The 23456-nt window shown below is 38.3% G+C and overlaps 1 protein-coding gene across 1 annotated transcript in view; it reads right to left on the bottom strand.

The window, feature by feature from the left end:
* Positions 1-23456, bottom strand: part of LOC129752853 (cell adhesion molecule Dscam2) — a 507703-nt gene that overhangs the window by 283852 nt on the left and 200395 nt on the right. The gene's annotated exons all lie outside the window — the stretch shown is intronic.

Genomic DNA, 23456 nt, shown 5'->3' on the forward strand with positions numbered 1-23456 from the left:
ATCAAAATGCAAAGCAAAGGTTCACAAATCTCGTTTCCATATGGTAGGTATAATATGATTGATTTGCATCACACGTTTGTTACTTTCAAAATTAACCACCCAAATATTATTTTTATGATCTCAACAAGTCAATTTTTTGTAGTATTTTTTTACCCCTAAATGTATGCAGAACCCAAATGCTTTTTCTTTGAAAACATTTTTGACAGAAAAATGGTAAAATTTTGTTCGAACAAAACCAAAAATGCTGCAATTGCTGCTTTATGCGATATGACATCACAGATATATCAACAACTATTGAATTTCAAACATTTTCATTACTTACCCCTTTTTCTTAGTAGGGTGAAAATTAAAATCGCATATTTTAGTAAATTTAACAATAACTGGGAAAACCGATAATTTTTCTGACTATGTCAATTTGATGTACAAGCGGTATGAATATCTGTGGACATTAAGTTTTTTGAAGCCATTGGAGTAGAAAAGTGTTGCATGATGCCCCAGTTGGAATGGAAATACAAGGAAAAATGAAAAATCATTTATTTTCTTCTTGAAAACTATTGATGTTTACCTAATTATTAGCTCATATTTTTAAACTAGGCTGATGAATTATTGTATCTATGAAAACATAATACCAATGAAAACTAACTGAATTTTTTTTTGTGATATTCTGATCTGCGAATATCATACAACGAGAGATTTCAGAAATTAGCTGACCCGTATTTCAACATAAAATGGCTCAAATGAATTTCAAATTTTTAAGCTTATTGAAGTATCGTATTTAAGACCTGTTAACGCCGATCCCGATCGTATCAAATAACCACTAAAAACTAGCCACGTTAGTAAGGCAGTTATCATCATCAATGATGATGATGATACTGAGTTGATAGTAAGACAATAGTATCTAGGTGCACTCTCTTATCATCTCTATCGGTCTCCTGATCGAGTAGTAGAAACGAAAAACATCGCATGTAGGCTCAATAGCAATAGAATTTGTTCACCTAGGTCAGTTCGAAATAAAGTTTCGCCTATCAAACGTCGTTTAACTTAAGCACCGCGCGTTATTTTTTGATGCTTAATAAAGTGTGGTTTGCATGTTAAAATCACTAGTTTTTTGTGAAACCTAAGAACGGACTTTTAAAAAGTGATTCGGAAATCCCCCACAGTGTCCGCGAAGTACCGACGTGAACATTTTACTGAAGTGCTCGTGAACATTTTTGGTCCGCTAGAACCGGATCGTCGGGAAACGCGAAACCAACCGTTGAAGATTTTGCACGTGTTCGCTTACCGATCTCCACTGGGGAGATCAGAAGGACACGGCCGTTCGCTGGTTGCTGCATGGATCGTTGCTGTTGCTGAGGACATTCCGGATCGCTGCTGCTGTTCGTTGGTGGATTGTAAACCGTTGCACAGGCCAACGTGTTGGGCATCGTGTTGAGCTGTGTTACCGGAGTAATCGTTTGGCGCCATTTCGACTGGTGCTATTGTTGGCAGTGCCTTTGTTGCTGGTGCTTTTGTTGCTGCATGCTTTGTTGCTGGACATCGTTGTCGCTGGATAAATCTGATAAGTACTGTGGTCAACATTGTCTGTGGCGTACGGATCTCTGATGCATGTGAGACCGACGTTTACTAGATGGCCAATATGATTGAATAGAATATGATTGTCGTCTTTTCTTCAATAAAAAATAACTTGCATGAATTTGTGGCGTAAATTAATTGAAGCTGAGTTGAGTCCATCACAATATTTTAAAATATTTCTGTAAAAGATCGATTGCATTATATTTCGTTGGCTAAATTGAAGGTTGTACGTTCCACAGATCGAAATCCATTGTTCTGTCAACCGCGTGGTCGATTCGAGTCAAAGTGCATTGGAAAAATTGTGGTGAGCATTAGACCGGTTCAAACTTTGTGCAGTGTATATTTTTCAATATGTCGACCGATGATTTGCGACTGCTTGGCAAGCAGGAGCGTGTGATCCGATGTGCGGTGATAAATATAAAAGAGTTTGTGGAATCATGTGATGTGGAGTTAAATGTTCGTTCTTTGGAGATGAGCCTACAGCAGCTAGATGAGTTGAGGCCAAAGTTCATTGACCTAAGAATGCGAACCGAAGTTCTTTTGGATGCAGCTGCGGATGATTTTGAAGAACTAAGCCAATCAAGTCGTGATGAGGAGTATACTCGAGTTATCATGGAGTTCGAAAAAACTGTGCTAGCCTTAAAAAATCAAATTTTTTCGAAAATTCAATCCCTAGGTGCAGTTGCTTCAAAGATTGAATCAGCTAATATTCCCCATCATTCAAAAGTGAAATTACCAGAGCTCAAACTGCCTACATTTAGCGGACGAATAGCAGAATGGATCACCTTCAGGGACACCTACAAGAATCTTATCCATAACGACGTGGGTTTGTCAGATATTGATAAATTCACGTATCTTCGGACCAGTCTCACCGGAGATGCGTTGCAAGAAATAGCTTCGATTGAGATTTCGTCTGCAAATTATGCGATAGCCTGGGCAGCGTTGGAAAGTGTGTTCGAGAATAAGAAGCTGCTGGTCATGACACATTTAGATTCTCTTTTTGCTTTGGAACCACTTCGTTATGAGAATTTCGACTCCCTCAACAAGCTGGTAAATGGTTTCGAACAAAGCCTCCAAATGCTTAAGAAAATTGGAGAAGAAGTTGAAGGATGGAGCACTTTGCTTCAATATATGCTGTACAAGCGACTACATCCTAGCACCACTCGTCTATGGGAATCGCATTTTAACTCAAAAGAGGTTCCGAAATATTCTGAAATGATCGCTTTTCTTAAGAGTCACTGCATCGTTCTTCAATCTGTTGCTCCAGTTCGTTTGACTCAGCCTGAAACAAAGAAATTTCGCACATCATCCAGCTACACAGGACTTCAAACAACCACCAACTGCCCATTCTGCAAGGAATCAGCCCATTCTGCATTCAAGTGTTCCAGATTTTCGAAGATGTCCATCGGTGAACGAGTGGAAGCTGTTAAACGTAATTCGCTGTGCTTTAACTGCCTCTCACCTCAACACATAGCTCGTTCTTGCACTCGAGGGAAGTGCCAACATTGTGGACAACACCACCACTCGTTGTTACATGCAAACTCATCGACCACCGCGAATCAATATTCGAAGTCAACAACTAAAGTTTTCACCAAATTCAACCAACCTCAAAACCTTAAGTCGCAAACCCAACCAAACCAATCGAATCAAACACAGACTGGCTCCTCAACAAATCAGCCCACACAAATTCGCCCAATTCCCACACCTCCTCAAAATGCAAGTTCCACTCAATCACAAAATCCCGCCACAGACATTCCCAGTACAAGCTATCCCACATTTTCTACGAAACATTGCACCCCACACAATGTACTTTTATCCACGGCTGTTGTACGCGTTGCTGACCAATTCGGAAAAATCACGCTAGCTAGAGCGCTTCTGGATTCCGGCTCTCAACGCTGCTACATGTCCGAAAAACTTTCTCAAACGCTGCAATTTAGAAGAAGCCGTGAAAATTTAGCTATTTCCGGCATTGGTGGTTCACGGTCCTCCTCAACTCAAGTTGTATTTGCCGAAATCAGTTCACGCATGTCAGATTTCTCCAGGTTGTTAAAATTTCACGTTTTGCCTCAAGTCGCTGTCAACCTTCCCGCAAAAACCATCGATATTTGCAAGTGGAATTTGCCTGTTGAGATTCAGTTAGCTGATCCCACTTTCAATGAGTCGCAAGCAATCGATATGATCATAGGAGCCGAGATATTTTTTGATTTGCTGGTTCGAGATGATCAGATGAAGCTAGGAGAGCATGGTCCAACCCTTCAAAACACATATCTTGGTTGGATAATCGCTGGTGGTATTCCAGAAGAAGCAGTTTGTCTGCTGAACGTTCCTTCAGATGCCATAAATAGAATTGAAGTCGAACTTGCACGTTTTTTCGAATTGGAATCATGTCGCACCAATAGCACACTGTCGTTAGAAGAGTCAGCATGTGAGACGCATTTTGTTAAAACGACAACGCGTGGAAAGAACGGAAGATTCGTCGTTCAACTCCCCAAAAAACCGTTCATGGTCAATCGATTAGGAGAGTCCAAGGCAAGGGCGCTGAGAAGATTCGGAGCACTAGAACGACGACTTAGCTCTGATCCAGTCCTGAAGCAACTCTACACGGATTTCATCGATGAATATTTGCGACTGAATCACATGCGGAAACTGTCTCCAGTCGAAGAAGATGACGCGTCAACTGTTGCGTACTATCTACCACACCAACCTGTATTAAAGCCTGATAGCACGACGACTAAGCTTCGCGTAGTTTTCGACGCCTCGGCAGCGACAAGTAGCGGTGTTTCTCTGAACGAGACTTTGATGGTTGGTCCGACTGTCCAGGAAGACCTTTTCTCGATTATGCTGCGTTTTCGTCTTCGGAAATATGCCATAACAGGTGACATCGAGAAAATGTATCGCATGATCGACGTCGACCCTACCGATCATAATCTTCAGCGCATTTTTTGGAGAAGCAGCATAACTGAACCCATTCGAACTTTCGTCCTAACCACGGTTACGTATGGTACGTCGCCGGCACCTTATTTGGCCACTCGCTGTCTTAAAATGCTTGCCGATGAAAACGAATCCACGTATCCTCATGCATCTGACGCCATTCATCACAATTTTTACGTCGACGATGCATTGCTCAGCGTCGACAGTCTTGAGACAGGAAACAAGACAATAGGAGAACTTATAGCTCTTTTGGGATCTGCCGGAATGAATCTGCGTAAGATCAGCTCCAATTGTGTGGAAATCCTCGATTCCGTTCCACCCTACCTTCGAGATGAACGCCTTTCGCAGCAGTTCCAGGGTTCAGGTAGCGTCAAAACTTTAGGTCTCACTTGGCAGCCTCGCCCAGACATCTTTCGCTTCGTCGTTCCTCAATGGAATAATTCTTCTGAGATGAACAAGAGAATCATTTTGTCTGACTTCGCAAAACTCTTCGATCCTCTTGGCCTGGTTGGCCCCGTAATCGTCCAGGCTAAGATATTTCTCCAGGATCTTTGGAAATCAAAGCTTTCCTGGGAAGAAATCCTCCCCGAAGAGTCAACAAATTGGTGGCTGACTTATCGACGCAACTTAGAGGAATTAGCACATCTTGAAGTGCCGCGATGGGTAGCATTTGGCATAGATACGATATCCGTGGAGTTGCATTCTTTTTGTGACGCATCAGAAAAAGCGTACGGCGCTTGCGTCTATTTGCGGTGCACATCTTTCAGTGGAGAAATTTCTGTTTCGTTGTTGACGGCTAAATGTCGTGTTGCTCCGCTGGATGACCTCAAAAGGAAGCGCAAAAAGACCACCATACCCAGGCTAGAATTGTTCTCCGCCCTGACGTGTGCCCATTTGTTCGAGAAGGTTAACCAAAGCATCAAGATCACGAGCCAACATTTCTTTTGGACTGACTCGATGATTGTAAAGTGTTGGCTATCATCCCCACCATCCCGATGGGACACCTTTGTGGCCAACAGGGTCTCAGAAATCCAGCACACCACACGGTCTGGCATTTGGAACCACGTCGCTGGCTGCGAGAACCCCGCAGATGTTTTATCCCGAGGAGCTACCCCTGAACAACTTTCGTCGAACCAAGGCTGGTGGCAAGGTCCGCCATGGTTGCAATTGGATCGGAGTAGCTGGCCGAAATCTACTCAGTTTGCACCTGAAGATTTCGACACCACATTGCTGGAAGAACGAACAGTTTCGACACCCGCTCAAATCGTCGAGCCAAACCCAATATTTGCTTTGCGCGAATCTTTATCAGACTTGATTAGGATAACAGCGCTCATGCTACGATACGTTCACAACTTAAGAACCCGTGAAAATCATCGTACAGGTTTCCTGAGCTTTCAAGAACGAGAAGAGGCCCTTTTGAAATTGGTTAGTCTGGCTCAGCAAGAAAGTTATCCTGAAGAAATTGAAGAGCTGAAGAAAAGCGGATCCGTCAAATCTTCGTCGAAAATTAAGAATCTTACCCCTCGATTAAACAACGGACTACTTGTCGTCGGTGGCCGGCTCAGAAATGCTGAACTTTCTGTCGGTCGCAAACATCCCTTCATTCTAAGTAATCATCATCCGTTGACGGAAACCATCGTCGCCTTCTATCACCTCAAATATCTCCACGCTGGGCAAGAGTTAGTGATATCAAGCCTCCGGGAAAGATTCTGGCCTGTTCAAGTGAGAAATTTAGTTCGTCGAGTTATCCACAGATGCGTTAAATGCTACAGAGTAAAGCCGAAAGTCCATGAGCAGCTGATGGGAGATTTGCCCCCAGAACGTGTCGTCGAGGCCCCTGTGTTCCAGCGTGTTGGCGTGGATTATTGTGGCCCATTCAGCATTCAATACCCACAACGGAAAGCTCGCCCTGTAAAATGCTTCCTAGCTGTGTTCGTTTGCCTCGTTGTGAAAGCAGTTCACTTAGAGATTGTTGGTGATCTCACGTCGAACGCCTTTATCGCTGCTTTAAGAAGGTTCGTCGGTCGTCGTGGTAGGCCTGAGATCATCATGTGCGATAACGCCACAAATTTCCGAGGAGCCCGACGCGAATTAGATGAGTTGCGCGTTCTTTTCAACACCCAAGAGTTTGCTCAGAATGTCGCTCGAGAAGCTGCAGCAGATAACATCAACTTCAAGTTTATTCCTCGTAGAACTCCCAACTTTGGTGGCCTGTGGAAGTCCGCCGTCAAGTCGGTCAAGGCACATCTGAAGCGTACAATTGGCATAACAATTTTGAAGTTCGACGAATTCTTCACCCTAGTTGTACAAATCGAGGCTTGTCTAAACTCACGCCCACTCACACCGCTATCAAATGATCCTGAAGATTTTACTGCTCTCACACCAGGCCATTTCATCACCGCTAGGCCACTCATGGCCTTACCCGAGCCGTCCCTTGGCCATCTGAACGAAACAACCCTCTCGAGATGGCAACGTGTGCAAAACTTCCTGCAACATATTTGGAGCAGATGGTCCAAGGAATACCTAGCCAATCTGCAAACTCGCAATAAGTGGAGCAAAAAGCGAGACAATCTGGTCGTCGGAACGATGGTTTTGCTGCGAGAGGACAACGTACCTCCCCTGAAGTGGCTCATTGGCAGAGTCAAAATGGTCTACTTTGGAAACGACGGTAACGTACGAGTTGTCAAGGTCCAGACACAGAACGGAGAATTCACCAGAGGCATCGCGAAGATTTGTATTCTTCCTATCTCCGACAACGTACCACCCCCACAATCTACACCATCATCAGCTGATGTGGAGGTTTAAAACCTTCCACGAACTCTGTGCAACATCGTTGTCCTGTCTGTGGTTTCGTAGAGACCGCAAAATCAATCGCTGTCCATTGAAGTCCCATCGTACCATCGATTGATGTCAGATCAACCCACCTGAAGAAGTCACCATGTATCCTGCTCGACTTAAGTTCGAAATTTATCAATTTGTTGTAATGCGTCTAGTATTCTGTGGGAGTTTGGGAACTCCCACGCAAAGTTATGTAGTCCCGTGCATTGTGCATTGCTCGAAATCAAACCACCATGTTTCATTGACAGGATACATCGCCAAATACAGTCCACAAGGGTTCGGATCTGCATCATACAAGTCGTCAAATATCATCACCAGAAGTCGTCACACAGTCACCATCCGTTTCCGTCGATCGAGGGTCAATCCAACAACGTGGGTCCACTGCGCCAATTGCCAGCATGGAGAGGAAATCCTACTTTTGAGAAAGCCGCCGCATTTTCACCGATGTCATCGTCATTTGATGGCCAACGAAGGCGCAAGGAGCGCCCGCGGAGGCGGACCGCCTCCGCGGTTCAGGGAAGTCGTTTTTTGTTTGTTAAATTCTTGTAAAAAATCGCCTCTCATATTATTGATAGTTACCCTGGTGCCCCCCGACGCTGGCGGCGTGAGCAAGGCGGACGGCCTGTGCAATCGTCGATCATCCCCAGGATCCAACCGAGTGCACGAGCGAGGAAGAGGCGAAGGGCGAGAGGAGGCAACCCTGACCACAAAGAAGGTGAACCCAGGCGCTAGAAGGTCCACGAACGTCAACCGACGTTGGGTACCACCAGGAGATGGAGAAACTCAAAGTGCGGTCCGCATTTTGAGTCAGATCAACGGAGGAGCTGAATAAGTGCAACATTAAAAAACTCTAAATCCACTACAATAATTGATGTTAATTGTGATAACCAATTACGTTTATAGATCGTTAGTTAGGAAGATTATTTTTATTAAAATTGGAATCCTTTATTCCAAGGCGGGCGGCAATGTTAACGCCGATCCCGATCGTATCAAATAACCACTAAAAACTAGCCACGTTAGTAAGGCAGTTATCATCATCAATGATGATGATGATACTGAGTTGATAGTAAGACAATAGTATCTAGGTGCACTCTCTTATCATCTCTATCGGTCTCCTGATCGAGTAGTAGAAACGAAAAACATCGCATGTAGGCTCAATAGCAATAGAATTTGTTCACCTAGGTCAGTTCGAAATAAAGTTTCGCCTATCAAACGTCGTTTAACTTAAGCACCGCGCGTTATTTTTTGATGCTTAATAAAGTGTGGTTTGCATGTTAAAATCACTAGTTTTTTGTGAAACCTAAGAACGGACTTTTAAAAAGTGATTCGGAAATCCCCCACAGTGTCCGCGAAGTACCGACGTGAACATTTTACTGAAGTGCTCGTGAACAAGACCCTTGGAGCCAAAGGGGTATAAGTGACAAAATGGAAAAATCGAGATGACCATCTAGAAAGAATCCTTGATTGTCAAACATCATATGCTATTTTAATCATAATTTTATTTCACTATTTTCTTATGTTTTTATCTCGTTGAAAAAATCCTGCTTACTGAAAATTACTTTTCGTTTGGAGCCAAAGAGGTTAATGTGCAGCACTTCTACCCCTTTGCCACCAACCCAAATGTCATTTCCAGTAAGAAGTAATTTTTTTAATCGGGACGAAAAATTTAAAAAAGTTGAATTTAGTTTGCATTTGGAAAGCAAATCATGTTCGAAAATTTACCATCAACAGTAAATCATTTCTTTCCATTTAGTGATACCAATAGTGAACAAAACATTATCAAATTTTATATTCTATTTTCAATTCTTACTCCAATAAATGAATGAATAAATGAATTCCTGATTTCTGGTCATAATTATACGGAGTATGCCACAAATTTTAGTCTAGGCTCAATATTTATTAGTATGAGATGATCGGGTCAACGTTGAAGCGCTAGTCGTTATAAAACTCGTAGAAAAATACCTTTCACGAATTTTTCTTATGATTATACTGATGAAAAATTGTTGAAACCTCTCGATTGACTGTACCAGGGTACATTTCCCATGAGAACAGTTAAAAATGAATACGTTCATAAACTATTTGAATTTTATCTAATTAAATCCCTGAGTTTTCTGAATCATACTATTTAACAAGACAAAATCACCTAAAAATGGAAATTTGTTGGTGGCAAAGGAGTATAACTTATACTGTATAAGTGCAAATATCAAAAATCATATGTCGCCTCAATTAACGTCAAAAAAACGTTGTTTTTTTCTTAAAAATGATGTCAAATGATTTGTTTTTACTTTAAAAGATCAAACTCATTGAAAAATTTCATAAAAAAAACATCTATGGAATTTATTGGAACGTATCGAACTTGGAGTGCTTTTTTCTCGAAATCAGCTTTAATGCACTTATACCCCTTCGGCTCTAAGGGCCTCATTGGATTTCTAATAATACTTATTATTTGACAGTTAAATTTTACATTTCATATTAAATAATTGTGCTCAGGGTAACAGAAAGCGTGAAATAAAAGTCAATGTACCTACTTCTGATTTGCTCCTCACTCCTCAATATGTTGAAATTCTTTGATTTAATACTAAAATAGGTCACCCTATCAGTCTCTTCATTATAAATTCATCACTGTCGGTTGGAATTGAATCTTTTTGAACAGAACGGAAAATTTTTCATCTAAGTTTCTTGATCCTCATGAAAATTTTGTTATAAAATCATTGAAATTGTTTTTATCATTTTTTCAAATAATCAGCTGTGGTCTGCAATAAACAATTAACAATTAACAAAACCACACACTTTTATTATTTCAATATAAGCTCTCATCTATCTGAATTCATTTCAATTTAAAGTTTTCTCAATTCGACTCCAACAAAATGAGCAATATTTGATGCAAAATTTAAGAACTTTTCGACTTCAACGTCGTTTTCTGAAGACCAAAAAAATCAAAATTTTTATTTTTAAGAAGCATCTAATTGCAGACATTTGGACAATTTGGACATTTGGATCAGCAATTTTATAATCAAAACAATAATCCGAGTTTATTACAAAAATCTAAAAATGAGATATCGCTTTGAGAAAGTAACGTTAGGGTCATATAAACCATAACTGCACAGAAAGGTTTATTACAAATGAATTGCTAGTGAATTTATGAGTACATCAAACTAATCCTTAAAATTAAAAAAAATATAATTCATCCAATTTAACCGTTGATAATTTTCGGTTCAGATGTTAGTTAATCAACCTTTTTTCGGTGTCAAATTTTCAAAAGCAACATTTTTCTACGAAAAACTTTATCGTTAAGGGAAAATCATGGAAAAAACGTTGTTTCATCCTTGCATAACCGTAGGGGTAAAAGAACTTAATTTAGAACTTTTTTAGTTGTAGTTTTTACAAACTTCAAGCTGTAACTAGTTTTTTTGGATCATATTAAGATAGCATCATAGCTATATCTTATGTTTTTTTTTTTTGTTGAAATTGATGTTCAAATAATTGAGATATTCCAACCCGAAAAGTAAACTATGTACCGCAAACTGGGGGAACATTGATCATTTTTTTCATTCATTTTCGAATATTTTGGAAGGAGTTGCTTTTTTGTAACACTTAAAAAAAATTTAAAATACTTACTGTGGTAAGGAGTATAAAGCATGATCATTGATAGCAGAATATTCAAACGAAATTAGTGGCTATAACTTAATGTTTATTCCAAACCAGATTTCATGTTTCAAGGTAATTTTGATCACTTTGGTTTTTTCGTATCTCAACAACTTCAAAATTATTGTTTTGATGCTATTTAGTACAGAAGGCTTAAAACATCAAAAACAGTAATTTTTTGTTTGGAACAAATTGAATTTTTCAACGTTTTCTTTAAAAAACAAATTTACTCAAAAGATGAACAATGTTGCTGTATACATTTAGGGGCAAAAATTATAAACATTCCCTAGGTCCTACCACTGTTCCAATGTTCTTTTTTTTTATCCAAACTTAACCATTTGATAGGATTTTTAGCCATTTGTTCTATACAGGCTTTCTCATTGAAAATGTCCTTTTTTTTTTAATTCCAAAAATTATCATAGAATGACCATAAAAATAAGTCTAAAACTATAGGGGAGAGTGGGGATACTTGATCCCTTTTTCTTATTTTCACCACATCTTTTTGGAAAAATTTAGCAACTCGCACTCTTTGACATTTTCTGACAGCTTGTAACTTCAAGTTTCTATGCTCCAAAAATTAGAACGATACTTGAACCCGTTGATGAACTAGAAGCATTTTCGTGGGAGTAAAAAAATTGCTATTTTTCTGAAGTTAGGGGAGACTTGATCCCCTATTCAAGGAGACTTGATCTTTTATTCTGGAAGCCCTAATCCTTTATAAAAATCAAACAAAATCCCAAGATAGAATGTTAATTGACTATTTTGGTCATGTTTGTTCTCATTTCACAATTTATAGCAGACATAAGAAGAAAATTCTATAACTTTGTCTCAACGCTAATAACATTGCATACTTAAAGGCGCTATTTTTTTATAATTAAAAGAAAATTAATTATTTTTGCTCTTTTTTCAGACAATTGTTTGATAAATATTAGTTTTTGGATAAATATTAGTAATTTCGTAATCAGCAATCATAACGATCAATTCAGAAGAAGAATATGCCGTTTGGAAGGGGGATCAATTGTACCCAACTCTAGGGGATCAATTGTACCCATAATCAACATTTTAGAAAACTTATTCTGAAAAAAGTTGAGAGTTTTCCATTGCTTTGAAAATATGGCATTATGAAGTTCATTTTACGCTCGAACGATTGATACATTGGAACAAATATTTTTTTCATAATTTTCCCATGTAAGGAACATTTTAAAGTGATGAAAAAAGATCTTCAAGTTACAATTTGTGAAATTTTTCAAACAAAGTTCAATTACTCAAACAATTATTTTGTTGAAATTTTTTAAACTACAAGCATTGTTATCTTGCTCATTTTGGCACATTTTTCTAGAACATTTGATCTTTGTAAGACATTCCAGTTTCGAGATATAGCTGAGGAATCAAGTATCCCCAGGGATCAAGTATCCTCATTCTCCCCTACCTATATAAAGGAAAAAAAACTTTCATATTTAACAACTTATTTGCTTTTAAATGCTATCATTTTATCAGGAGAGGTTTGCTTGTGAGTCTTCGAAAAAACCAGATATTTTCAAACTTTAAAACTACATTTTCAGTAATATTTAAAAAGCTGTAACTACAAACCAAATGTAGCCTATTTGAAACTCGATTTGTAGGCTTTCAAACGCTCAAAACAGTTATCAGATATTTTAACTTCAGAATTGTTAATGATGATTATCTGCAAAAAAAATCCTGTATGAACTACCCCGGTGATCGAAGTTCCCACAGTTTACGGTACACACTTCTCGATTTGAAGCCACTTTTTACCAATCTCAATTACCAACCTTAAGACGGAGTTTATATTTCATTTCTTCTACAAAACCTTGGGATCATTTTTTCTCCAAAATCAATCCAGAATGATTGTAACTCCAGGCCTAACTGTCAGTAATTTTTTTAGATCCAAAAACACGTGGTCCAACACGGATCAACAAAATAAGATCAACAAGTTTTTGAAGCTCTTAATTGTTATAAGTTTTTTTTATATTTGAACTTACTATTGCACTACAAATCAATGCGGTATGAATAAAATAGAAAAATATTTCAACAGTAGGTCTTTTCATGAAAGTTATTGCTTATTGCCTTTTGCCTTTTGAAACGCCATTGTCCTGAAAGAGCAATATCTCTATGTAGTTTCCAACGGGTGAGATAATTGAGATTTAAAGACTTAAACAAAAATATCAATTTATGAAAGATTGTGAGGCTGTGGCCTGCACTGCAAATCTTTTTCTTAATTCATAAAACCAGAACGATTTATAGTGGCCTTAGAGGGAATAGGTTAAGCCTAGATGAAGCATTTGTCAGATTTACAGCATTAAATTATGTATTTGGTTAAAATTCAAACATGGGTTGGGTGAGACCGAAAGTTTGTTATCAGCAATGAGTTCAGTTATCGACAACCAACATGTTTAAATTTTGATTTTCCAGTTTATTTGTCTCCCACGGAATGGACAGGAGAGAACCACAAGAATTTCTACAAATATTGTTATCATCGCTGTGATGGTTTTTAGAACATGTGGCCAAATTTATTCGAAACCCAATCTAAGCGGACAGTTTATTGGAGAAAGTAAAAATCATTGGTCGACTGGTTTCAATCTTAATTGAAAATTAAGAAGAACTTACGGACTGCATTTAATTATCCATGGAGCCGCGAGATCGTGATTAGTGTGGACAGCAATGATGTCAGATTTTTTACAAATTGTACTTTGAGAAATATTCAAGTTTGACACGAGAGTTTAATTTTTAATAAACTTTTCCGTTGTGCGTTGAATTATACCAAAACAAAAAGAATGTATCTTATGCATTATTCAAATTAAAGCATTGCGCTTTGAATAAACAGAATTCCTCAAGATTGTGTTGCAACCGAACGAATGAGAATTCTTGTATTGATTCAAGAGCAACGGTTCCAGATAATTGAACATCAAAATATCACACAATTACCAGGGATTGTGACATTGCGATGTAGGATATATTTACCATTATCTTCTGGATTAAAATTGATCATTGAAATGTAAGCAGATGTGCAGGAAATCGTGAAAGATTCAATTAATTATCTGTCGGACGCGATGATTACATTAAAAATGTCGGAATACAGAATGAGTAAAACTGCACAGGAATGCTGGTCTTCGTATGACTATGTAAGCCTTTAACATTGTGCACCTACAATCTACATACATACATACATATGTATGTTTGTATGTTGTATATACGTTGAGCCTCGGAAGATTTTAATATCATCTCAGTGGAGGAAGCCAGGCGAAAAACTATGCATATGCTGTGTAGCATAGCATAGACCGTGTGACACGGAGGGAACTGTTCTTTCGTCTTTTGTTGCACAGCAGTGTTATAATTGTTTTTGGAAAAAATAAGACTGAGTTTAGATAAACCACACAATAAGAAGATTGAAACTCTTGGTTGAAATAATTCAATCTGATAAACAATCTTTTTTATGATCTTCGTTTCTTTCTAAAGAAGTAATCATACTTACAAATAATACAAATAAATTGTGTGAAAATCTAACTTAATCGTCAAGAGCTGCTTGTCTGGACAAACTGACCATTCAGCACGTTTTAAGTTTTTCACCTGAACATTTCCCTCGGTGCTCGTTATAGTACTCCGCGTGTACTTGGTAGTATCACATCTCGCGCAGATGACGCTGATGGGCTATATGGAGCACAACATTCATTCGCCACCGTATAGGAGCAATCGAGCAACTTTGTAGTAGCTAGCTGGGTAGGTAGATAGGTAGGTAAAGTGTGTTTTGTTGGTCGTCGTCGTCATCGTCATCAACCCTTGGAGGCTGTGCCATCGGATGCTGAAGACCTCGCTACAGGCTGTAGTTAGTGCTATGTGTGGAAATGTTTACCTTCACCGTTTCGCCGCGCCGACCCGTTTAGTGTCTACCAGCACCAGGCGGCGGCGTTCTTTCGCTGGCTGGTGGTGAATGATGAGTGACTGGAAAATCGATCGATTCAACCGGAACCCTCATCCTCTGCAGAATAGCACGATAGGTAGGTTTTTTTTCGTAATGAGTCTCATGTGGCGAATGGACGTATAGTTTAATGTTTCCCTTTGTCAAGAATTCGAGGTACAACATTTCCTAAGGAGATTTTTTTATTTAAATAAAATAGGTATCCTGATTAAATAAAAGCGAAATATAGTCACAACGTGTACAAAATAACTCAGTTTCAAAAATTTCTTCCGTTTTGATTTTTTTGGTTTCGATTATGCTCGTCTTAACAACTCAGTGTCATACGCAACTTTACATCAACGCTGTAGTTGGCGGACAGTCATTGAACAACTTATCCGGTACAAATGTGTCCGATATTTACTTTTGGGTTCGAACTCATGTACATCGGCATGGAAGGCACATGTTCTGAAAATTGAGCTATTTCACAAGCCAATCTGAGATAGTTTGGAGAAGGGCCACCTCGGATTCGTGAATCTTCAGAAAACACGAAATACATTGAAAACATCTTCTTTTTTCTTCGGTTTGCATATCATCCGGGCGTGTTTATAGCTCGAAAAATAGAATTTTTTTATGGACGATCTAATAACCGAAGCTCCGATGAGCGGGATTCTACCGATCCGATCCTCCGGATTCATACATGATTTCAATATTCATCGAGCAATGCGCCCAGATGGTATGCAAAGCCAAAGGAAACGAATATTTAGTATTTTTTAAATTAACCCACTTATTCGAGCTTAGGTTATCAGTGATCCCGCTTTATCCGAGCGTTATCAATTCAATTTCGATTGTTATTTATTGCAAACAAGAAACAGAAAAAGCAACGAGAAAATCGACCATCATTTCCTTTCAGAACTAAAATTATTTCATGTCTATATGTCATCATCACCGCGTGGCACATATCTACCTACCTTAAAATTCAAACAAATTGTAGATGATGTTCTTAACGTGCAAATTTTGATTGAGATGCGATTGTATTATATAGGTTATTATTACTTTACTACCTGTTTGAATACAGTAGAACCCTGCTAATCCGAGATAGTCGGGGGAAGCAACCCTTCGCATAAGTGAAACCTCGGATTTCACGAAAATGCTTAGGAAACCCTATTCTGCCCTTTATTTAGCAGAACATCCAGGTGCATATTTAAGTGAATACATTGATTTTGTTATGCTTTTAATCGACGTCTTTCGGAGAGTTTAGACATTACACCCGACGAAAAACTTCGATTAGAAAGCATAAAAATATATAGCGGCGATAAAACACAACTATACCTACATGGTTTTTTTTTTATGAAAATGGTAGCTCGGATAACGTGAAAGCTGGAATAAGCGGGGTTCTACTGTTTCATGTTACATACATCAATGCTAAATCACATTATCATTCTGTGATAATTTTAACAAAATTATGTTTTCCCTGATTTACAGTTAAGCTTTGCTTGTCAACTTTGAACAGAACTTCCGATAGAAGTTGGAGGTTTTTGATTTTTGTTTATTTTTGATATCTAACATAAGACAAAACCAACTCGATTTTTTCGACTCCATGCCTCAAAACCCAAAAAACGTTATTTTACAAGAACACCACATCGCTAGATAACAATTACTGAAATAATTCAGAAAACTTTAGACACATTCCAAGCGCTTGTAGTGCTCAGAAGTGATTTTTATCCGTTTGCGAATCACAAAATCTTCAACTTGGTGATAAGTTTGATAATTCACATGAAACCAACGAAAAAACGCAAAAAAAAATTTTCAATATATGTATTTTATTTAGTTTTGAATATTAATTTTATGGATGAAAAATGTGTTAATTTTGTGAAGTCTTCTAGATTAATTAATGAAAAACTATATCGGTTGATTGTTTTCCAATTCAAATATTACATTTTGAAGCTAAAAAATAATTCTTTATTGTGTTGAAGAATTTGTTAATATTAAATAGAATTCTTTCACCAGGCGATTGAAACAGTCGCAAATGAGTGAATTCACGTCACAAAATAGGAAACTTATTAATTTCACGAAGAAACCGTTGAGCCAGTCTGTGGACGGTATTTGTCCAAATTGAGCTTAGGCGCATTTTTTTAGAATAATCTGGGCTTTTATAAAACATGTTTGCACTAACCTCGCGTGAATTTTGGTTATTGTTTTAATGTTTATGTTGTTCAGATAATTTTTTTTTTAATGAAGCTGATCGGTTTCCAAACCTGAAAGTCTAAGCAAATTAATTTTCGAAGATTCTTGATCAACAAATAGTTTTCAGAGTTCGAAATCATTGAATGAAATTTAGCAACACGTCTCACATAAGTAAGTAATTCTGGCTGTATAATAATTTGATACGTGCGACCTTTTGAAAAATAATGTTCACTATGTCCAGTAATGATTGTGCAGAGCTGAATGAGATCTCTGTTTGATCACCGACTTACTTTGCGACGAGAATTTACGCATTTTTTTGTAGATTCTTTATTTGAAACGGTTCATACCTTTAAGCTTTAATGAGCTAAAGAATTTACGCAATGTAAGCGACAATTTTTCCAGAAAATGCGAACTATGTTAAACCCCAAATAGCAAATTCTACAACACGATATAGACATTAGGTATAACGAGAGGCCCGACACGCTTCCGTTTTTAAGTGGGTGGCTTAAGCGCCACTTCCGGATGGAAGACCACCTACCCTGTCTTAGTTTGCCCAGCTGATGAGACGCGGTCGCGAGTTCCTGTTGATTCCCTATTTTAGGAAAGAAGCGGAAGGGTCTCCAAAAAGGGATTCGTACTTCGGCCCTTTTGAGGCCGCCCCGAAGACGAGACGAAACCCTGCAGAAATTCGTGGAAAGGGGAGTTAGCTGTTGTTCGGCCCAAAAATAAACTACCAGGGTTTAAGCCGTCGTACAAGAATCCGCCCTCTACCCCGGTTTAGTGAAGGAATGATCGTGACTGGATCCGCGGCCAGTCTCCGCAGTAAAAACTCTTAAATGGAAAAACGCGAACAAAAAATGAACAACTTGTAACCCCCTTTCCCAATACCTCAATTAATCATGCATATTAACTTCTCATTTCATTTGAGACTTATCGGAGCCAATTTTCATTTATGCAAAAACATTCTGTTTATTTCGTGTTTGTTTACATTTGTAGTGTGTTGTTGTTAAGCCTAAGCTTTTCCTTCTCTCTCTCTCTCTCTCTCTCTCTCGAACTTTTACTGGTGGTGTTCGTGGTGGAGTTGTCAGATGTTTTGTATAACGCAAATGTGTCTGATGTTCGTCTCCATTTATTATTGTTTCATATAGAAATGGGTGACAAAGCTCCAAAATATGGCTACTTTATGCGGCTCGCCAGTCCGACTAATTTCTTAATCTGCCGATTTAACAGAGCGACTAAATTCTAGCGCTCGCGCAACATAAATTTTGTAAAGGTTGCGGGCGACAAACGGTTCAAAGCGATCGCTGAAACAACATGTTGTTTATGTGTGAGTACTCACGTTTTCGGTTAATGATTCGTAGGGTTTTGGGCAGCCATTACCTCACCATTTTTGCTGTTCTGCGGTGAACTACTGCGGCTTTCCTCCGGCTTACCACCCTAGTTGACGGTCATGTGGTGGTAGCTCTGCTGCGGTGATTCGGCGAAACTTTTTGGTCTGCGGATTACGGCGCAGCTAGAGAAGATGTTCTCTAGCTAGCCGTCGTGGTCTGCTGTTGGTTGGCAACGACGATAAAAGATGTCCGCGGTTCTCGTAGTCGCGAGAAGACCGCGGCGCGGTGGTCCTGAAGGCGGTATCACTGTTCGGCTGGGGTGTTGGTGCTTGCTAGCCGCTAGCGATAAAAAATATCCACCTTAGCTGGTGTACCCAGCCTTGCGCCGATAAACCTGGTGCGTCGCGGGGATCGGCGTAGGGCGACCTCCTCTGGAGTGATTATCGTGGACTTTGGCGAAATCTGTCGGGAAAATGTGCGGTGTTTTACCCAGTGCTCGACTTGTGCGGTTTTCTCCACAACATACCTTTTTGGTCGATTTATTCTTGCAACAGTTTTGCCACGACACTACCACTGTCCTATGCTTTCTAGGTCTAGGCTAATCGAGAGAAGTTAATCAATTAAACGCACTGATAAAGGAAACTACAAGTGTTCAAAATTACCAAGTCTGAATATTCTTTGACGGCAAAAGATAACCGATCTTTCCTACGCTAATCACCGGGAATAAATGGGTCGGGAGATCTTTTCGTCATCTGGCTTACTGGATTAGTTTAACTTCGTGACCGGAACTACCCGATCCGACTATGTCGAATCGCGAAGTTAAACAATTAAATCCTCTCTCGCGAATTCTCGGATAGCCCTTGTCTTCCCCTTCCAAATCCGAAATTAAAAACCCATCTTTTTCTTCCCCAAACTCTTAGGTTCACAACGCATCCCGAAGGAGGTCATTCACCTGATGCAAACAAAGTCTGCCATCGGTGGTCTACGGAAAACGGCGTCTCAAGCCACACGTTTAAAGTTGGAAGTGTGTTGGTTGATCTGAAGCCTTCAACAGCGTGTTATTGGTTTTGAAGATTGTTCGTCTAGGGTGGCGCTTGAAATGTGAAAGTCGAAATGTTTTCGTTTTCGAAATGTAATAATTGAATTTTATGCTTATTTATTTTGGTAAGATTATTAAGGTTCCGAATTATGCTAATATTTACAGTCGTTAATGTCAAATCAATGTGTTTTTGATCACTTCCATCTGTACCGTTGAGCCGTCAACACGTACGCCGGAGCATCGTATCGTTGCTGTGTACCTGCAGGAACATTTTTACATTATTTATTTTTTCCTTACCTGTTTTTCAATCAGCACTTTTCAGTGCTAAAATTATTTCTATTTTCTTTTATTCATATTTTTCTCTTTTCTTTCCAGCATGGGGAAGTCTTCGGCCGGCTCAAGGGCCGGAAGAAAACGGATTGCTGAACCTAATCCAGGGCCATCTGCCAAAAAAGTTGAAATTTCCAATTCATTCGATGTCCTTCATAACATCGGTGATGAGGAAATATTCATATTTAATTCTGATAAGAGTACTAAGAAACCTTCTTCTTCTTCTTATACTCTTAAAAACGAAAAGGTTCCACCAATTACGGTCACGATTCCTGACTTCAATGCCTTTCGGAAAGAAATCGTCACTTCCGTCAAGGATGTGAAGATTTCTTTTCAGATCGGTCGAAGGGGAACTGCTCGTATTTTGGCGGAATCTTTTAATGATTTTCAAAAAATTTTAAATTATTTGAATAATAAAAAACATCAATTTTTTACGTACGACACTAGAAGTGATCGTCCATTTAAAGTTGTACTTCGTGGTCTCACCGGCGATCAGACACCGGATGAGATCACATCTGAATTAAATTCTTTGTTAGGTTTTTCTCCAATTCAAGTAATTCAAATGAGGAAAAGAACCAACACGAATAATATCAGTAGTGTTGGTTTTGCTCCTGAACTTTATTTGATCCATTTTAAAAAGGATCAAGTTAATAATTTGCAAATTCTTGAAAAGGCTCGTCTTATGTTTCATTGTCGAGTCAAATTCGAACCTTTTCGAAAATCTTCAACCAATTTCCTTCAAAATATTACGCAATGTCGTCGTTGTCAAGCTTTTTGTCACGGCACTAAAAATTGTAGAATGAATGCCAGATGCATGCTTTGCGGCTCATTCGATCATGAAAAATCTAAATGCCTTTATGGTGGTGATAAACCAAAAACAGAATTTTTCAAGTGTGCAAACTGCGCAGGTAATCATTCCTCGAATTCGCTAGACTGTCCCATCAGGGCAAAAATTATTGCTTCTAGGAAAAATCCCAAAGTTTCCAGAAAAGTTTCTTCTCCTCCTTCCTCTTTTTCATCTTCACACGTCGGGCCGGCAAACAACCTGCCTGTTCGCATTCAGCCTCGGTCTACATTGGAATCACGGCTGGGTAATACCCGAAGTGATTTTAATGTTACCTGGGCTGAATCTGCGCCACAGACTCGTTGTTTATCGTTCTCAGAGGTGGTTGAAAATGGGTTGCCTTCTCCAGGCATAACTAATAAAAATGGGAAAAAACCAAGTCTCAACGTTCATGCGAAGGCTTGGGAAAATCCCCGAAATTCAAATACTTGTTCTTCTCTTTCATTTTCTGATCCTAACAATTTTGTTGATTTGGGTGAGATTACTGAGGAAAAATTAAAATTTTTGCATCAAAATTTAATGGAAATGATGCAACTTATGTTGAAAGCAAATTCAATGTTTGAAGCTTTCCAAACTTCTTTTAATTATGCTAATAAAATTATTATGACTTTACGATTCCCTCATGGATCCAAATAGATGTTTAAATTGGAATTGGAATGCTAGATCTTTGCTTGCTAACCAAGATGAATTCTTTTTATTTTTGAAAACTCAAAACATACATATTGCTGCCATCACTGAAACTTTTTTAAAGCCAGACATTAACTTGAAAAGCAATGCTTTCTTTAAAATTTTACGAAATGATCGACTTGATCGACAAGGTGGGGGTGTAGCTATTGTCATCAATAGTCGTCTCAAATTTAGACTTCTTCCTTCTTTCAATACAAAAGTCTTAGAAACAATTGGAATTGAATTAGAAACTTCTATGGGGAAAATTATAATTGTTGCCGCATAAAGCGTAGTTCTTTTAGAAATGGGACAGTTACGAATGCGTGTATCTCAAAAACCATTCGTTTGATCGAAATACTTTCTATGAAGAAAATGAAGGTAATGTTATGATATTTCCTGAAAAAATTTGAAAAAAATTGTTTATAGTTTTTTGTTAGAGAAATTTCTATTTTATTCTTGGTATTTCCCATTGGCCGGCGCACACTTTTTTCAGTCATGGTATTGATCAGTTTTTCCAACTTATACTTCGTTAAATCTATATTTTAGGTGGATTCACCCTCATTCTTCAATTTCTGATACTTTTTGGTCCAATACTTCTCTTTTAAAAGAAACTGGAAGCATTTTAGTGGATACAGTAGTTTCGAAATGAACAAATTTGATTATTTTCGACCACATTTTTGAACGTTTTTAATGGAATTTCTTCTGGCAAAATCTGACAAAAACGAAGTAAAACCATCATAAGATGTTATAATAAGATAAAATCGGTTAGTATAAATCGTAGGTTGCGGGTGGTACATACAAGATTACTCTTTTTTGGCTTTTCAAAACAGCGAAAACCAAAGTTTCGTTTTGAAAATTTTTGTTAATTTTTCGCAGGAGAAGAATTTTAGCAAATCTTTATAATTTTATACAAAATAACCAGCAAATACATACTTTAATATACTCGCGATCTTGCAACGAGCAGACATGGTTAGGATTCAAACGCTGGAATTTATTTAAAATAGGGTACTTCATAAGTTTTGTCGTTCATCAGAAATCATCTGTCCCATAGCTTCGGTACCGGCTATACAGCTTACGAGCTCTGGAACTAGTAAAAATGAATGTTTGAGGTTCGGTTTGAATGAGTCATCATTAGGCAACACTTTCAGCTTATCGGAGAAAATTGTTTTGGACATTTCAGCGATCTACCCTTAGTTTTTCGCTTATTGAAAATTAAAAATACTGGTATGAGACTTGACTTCCCAGATTACCCTCAACCGTAGTTGCCAATCTTGTGCTTCACTCCAATGCTTGATTTGAACTTTGTGAACATTATTGACAGTGTTTGCATACTTATCCACCACAAAAACTCAGTAATTCTTTGAATAATCAACGGTTTTGTCAGCTAACAATTTGATAATGACGAATTTTAAAGGAAACTGTGCAAAATAATTTTTTTCTTTTTCTCTTGCATCGTAGATAATTAAAAACCGCGTTAATTTAAAATTTTGAAAAAAATAGGTCGAATAGTAGTTTTTACAGGCAACAAAATGCTGTCCAAATTTTGAATATCCGATAACTAGTAAACGAGCTATCAGCAAATTAAAGTGTCCCATTTCTAAAAGAACTAAGCTTTATTTGCCTTTTCAATGTAGCGGTGAACAGAAAAATTTTTTGAAGGGAGATTTACAAAAACTCACCAGAAATAAATCTAAATTTTTTATTATTGGTGACTTTAATGCAAAACACCGATCTTGGAATAATATTTCATCAAATTCAAATGGGAATATTTTGTTTAATGACTGCTCTGCAGGTTATTATACTGTTGAATATCCTAATGGGCATACTTGTTTTTCTTCAATTAGAAATCCCTCCACAATTGATTTGGTTCTAACGGATTTAGGCGAGCATTGTAGTCAATTAGTTACTCATGCGGACCTCGATTCAGACCACCTTCCAGTAACATTTTCTTTATCCCAAAGTCCCATTGAAAACCCTTTAAAATCAATTTTTAATTTTCAAAAGGCTAACTGGGAGCGATATAGGAATTTTATTGAACGTAATTTGAATGTAAACGTTCCACTGAATTCAATTGAAGATATTGATTTGGCTGTAGAAAATTTGACAACTTCAATAGTCAATGCTAAAGCCGCTTCAATACCCAAAGTTAAACATAAATTTAAT

The sequence above is a fragment of the Uranotaenia lowii genome, chromosome 3, assembly GCF_029784155.1.
Source record: "Uranotaenia lowii strain MFRU-FL chromosome 3, ASM2978415v1, whole genome shotgun sequence".
Lineage (NCBI taxonomy): Eukaryota > Metazoa > Arthropoda > Insecta > Diptera > Culicidae > Uranotaenia > Uranotaenia lowii.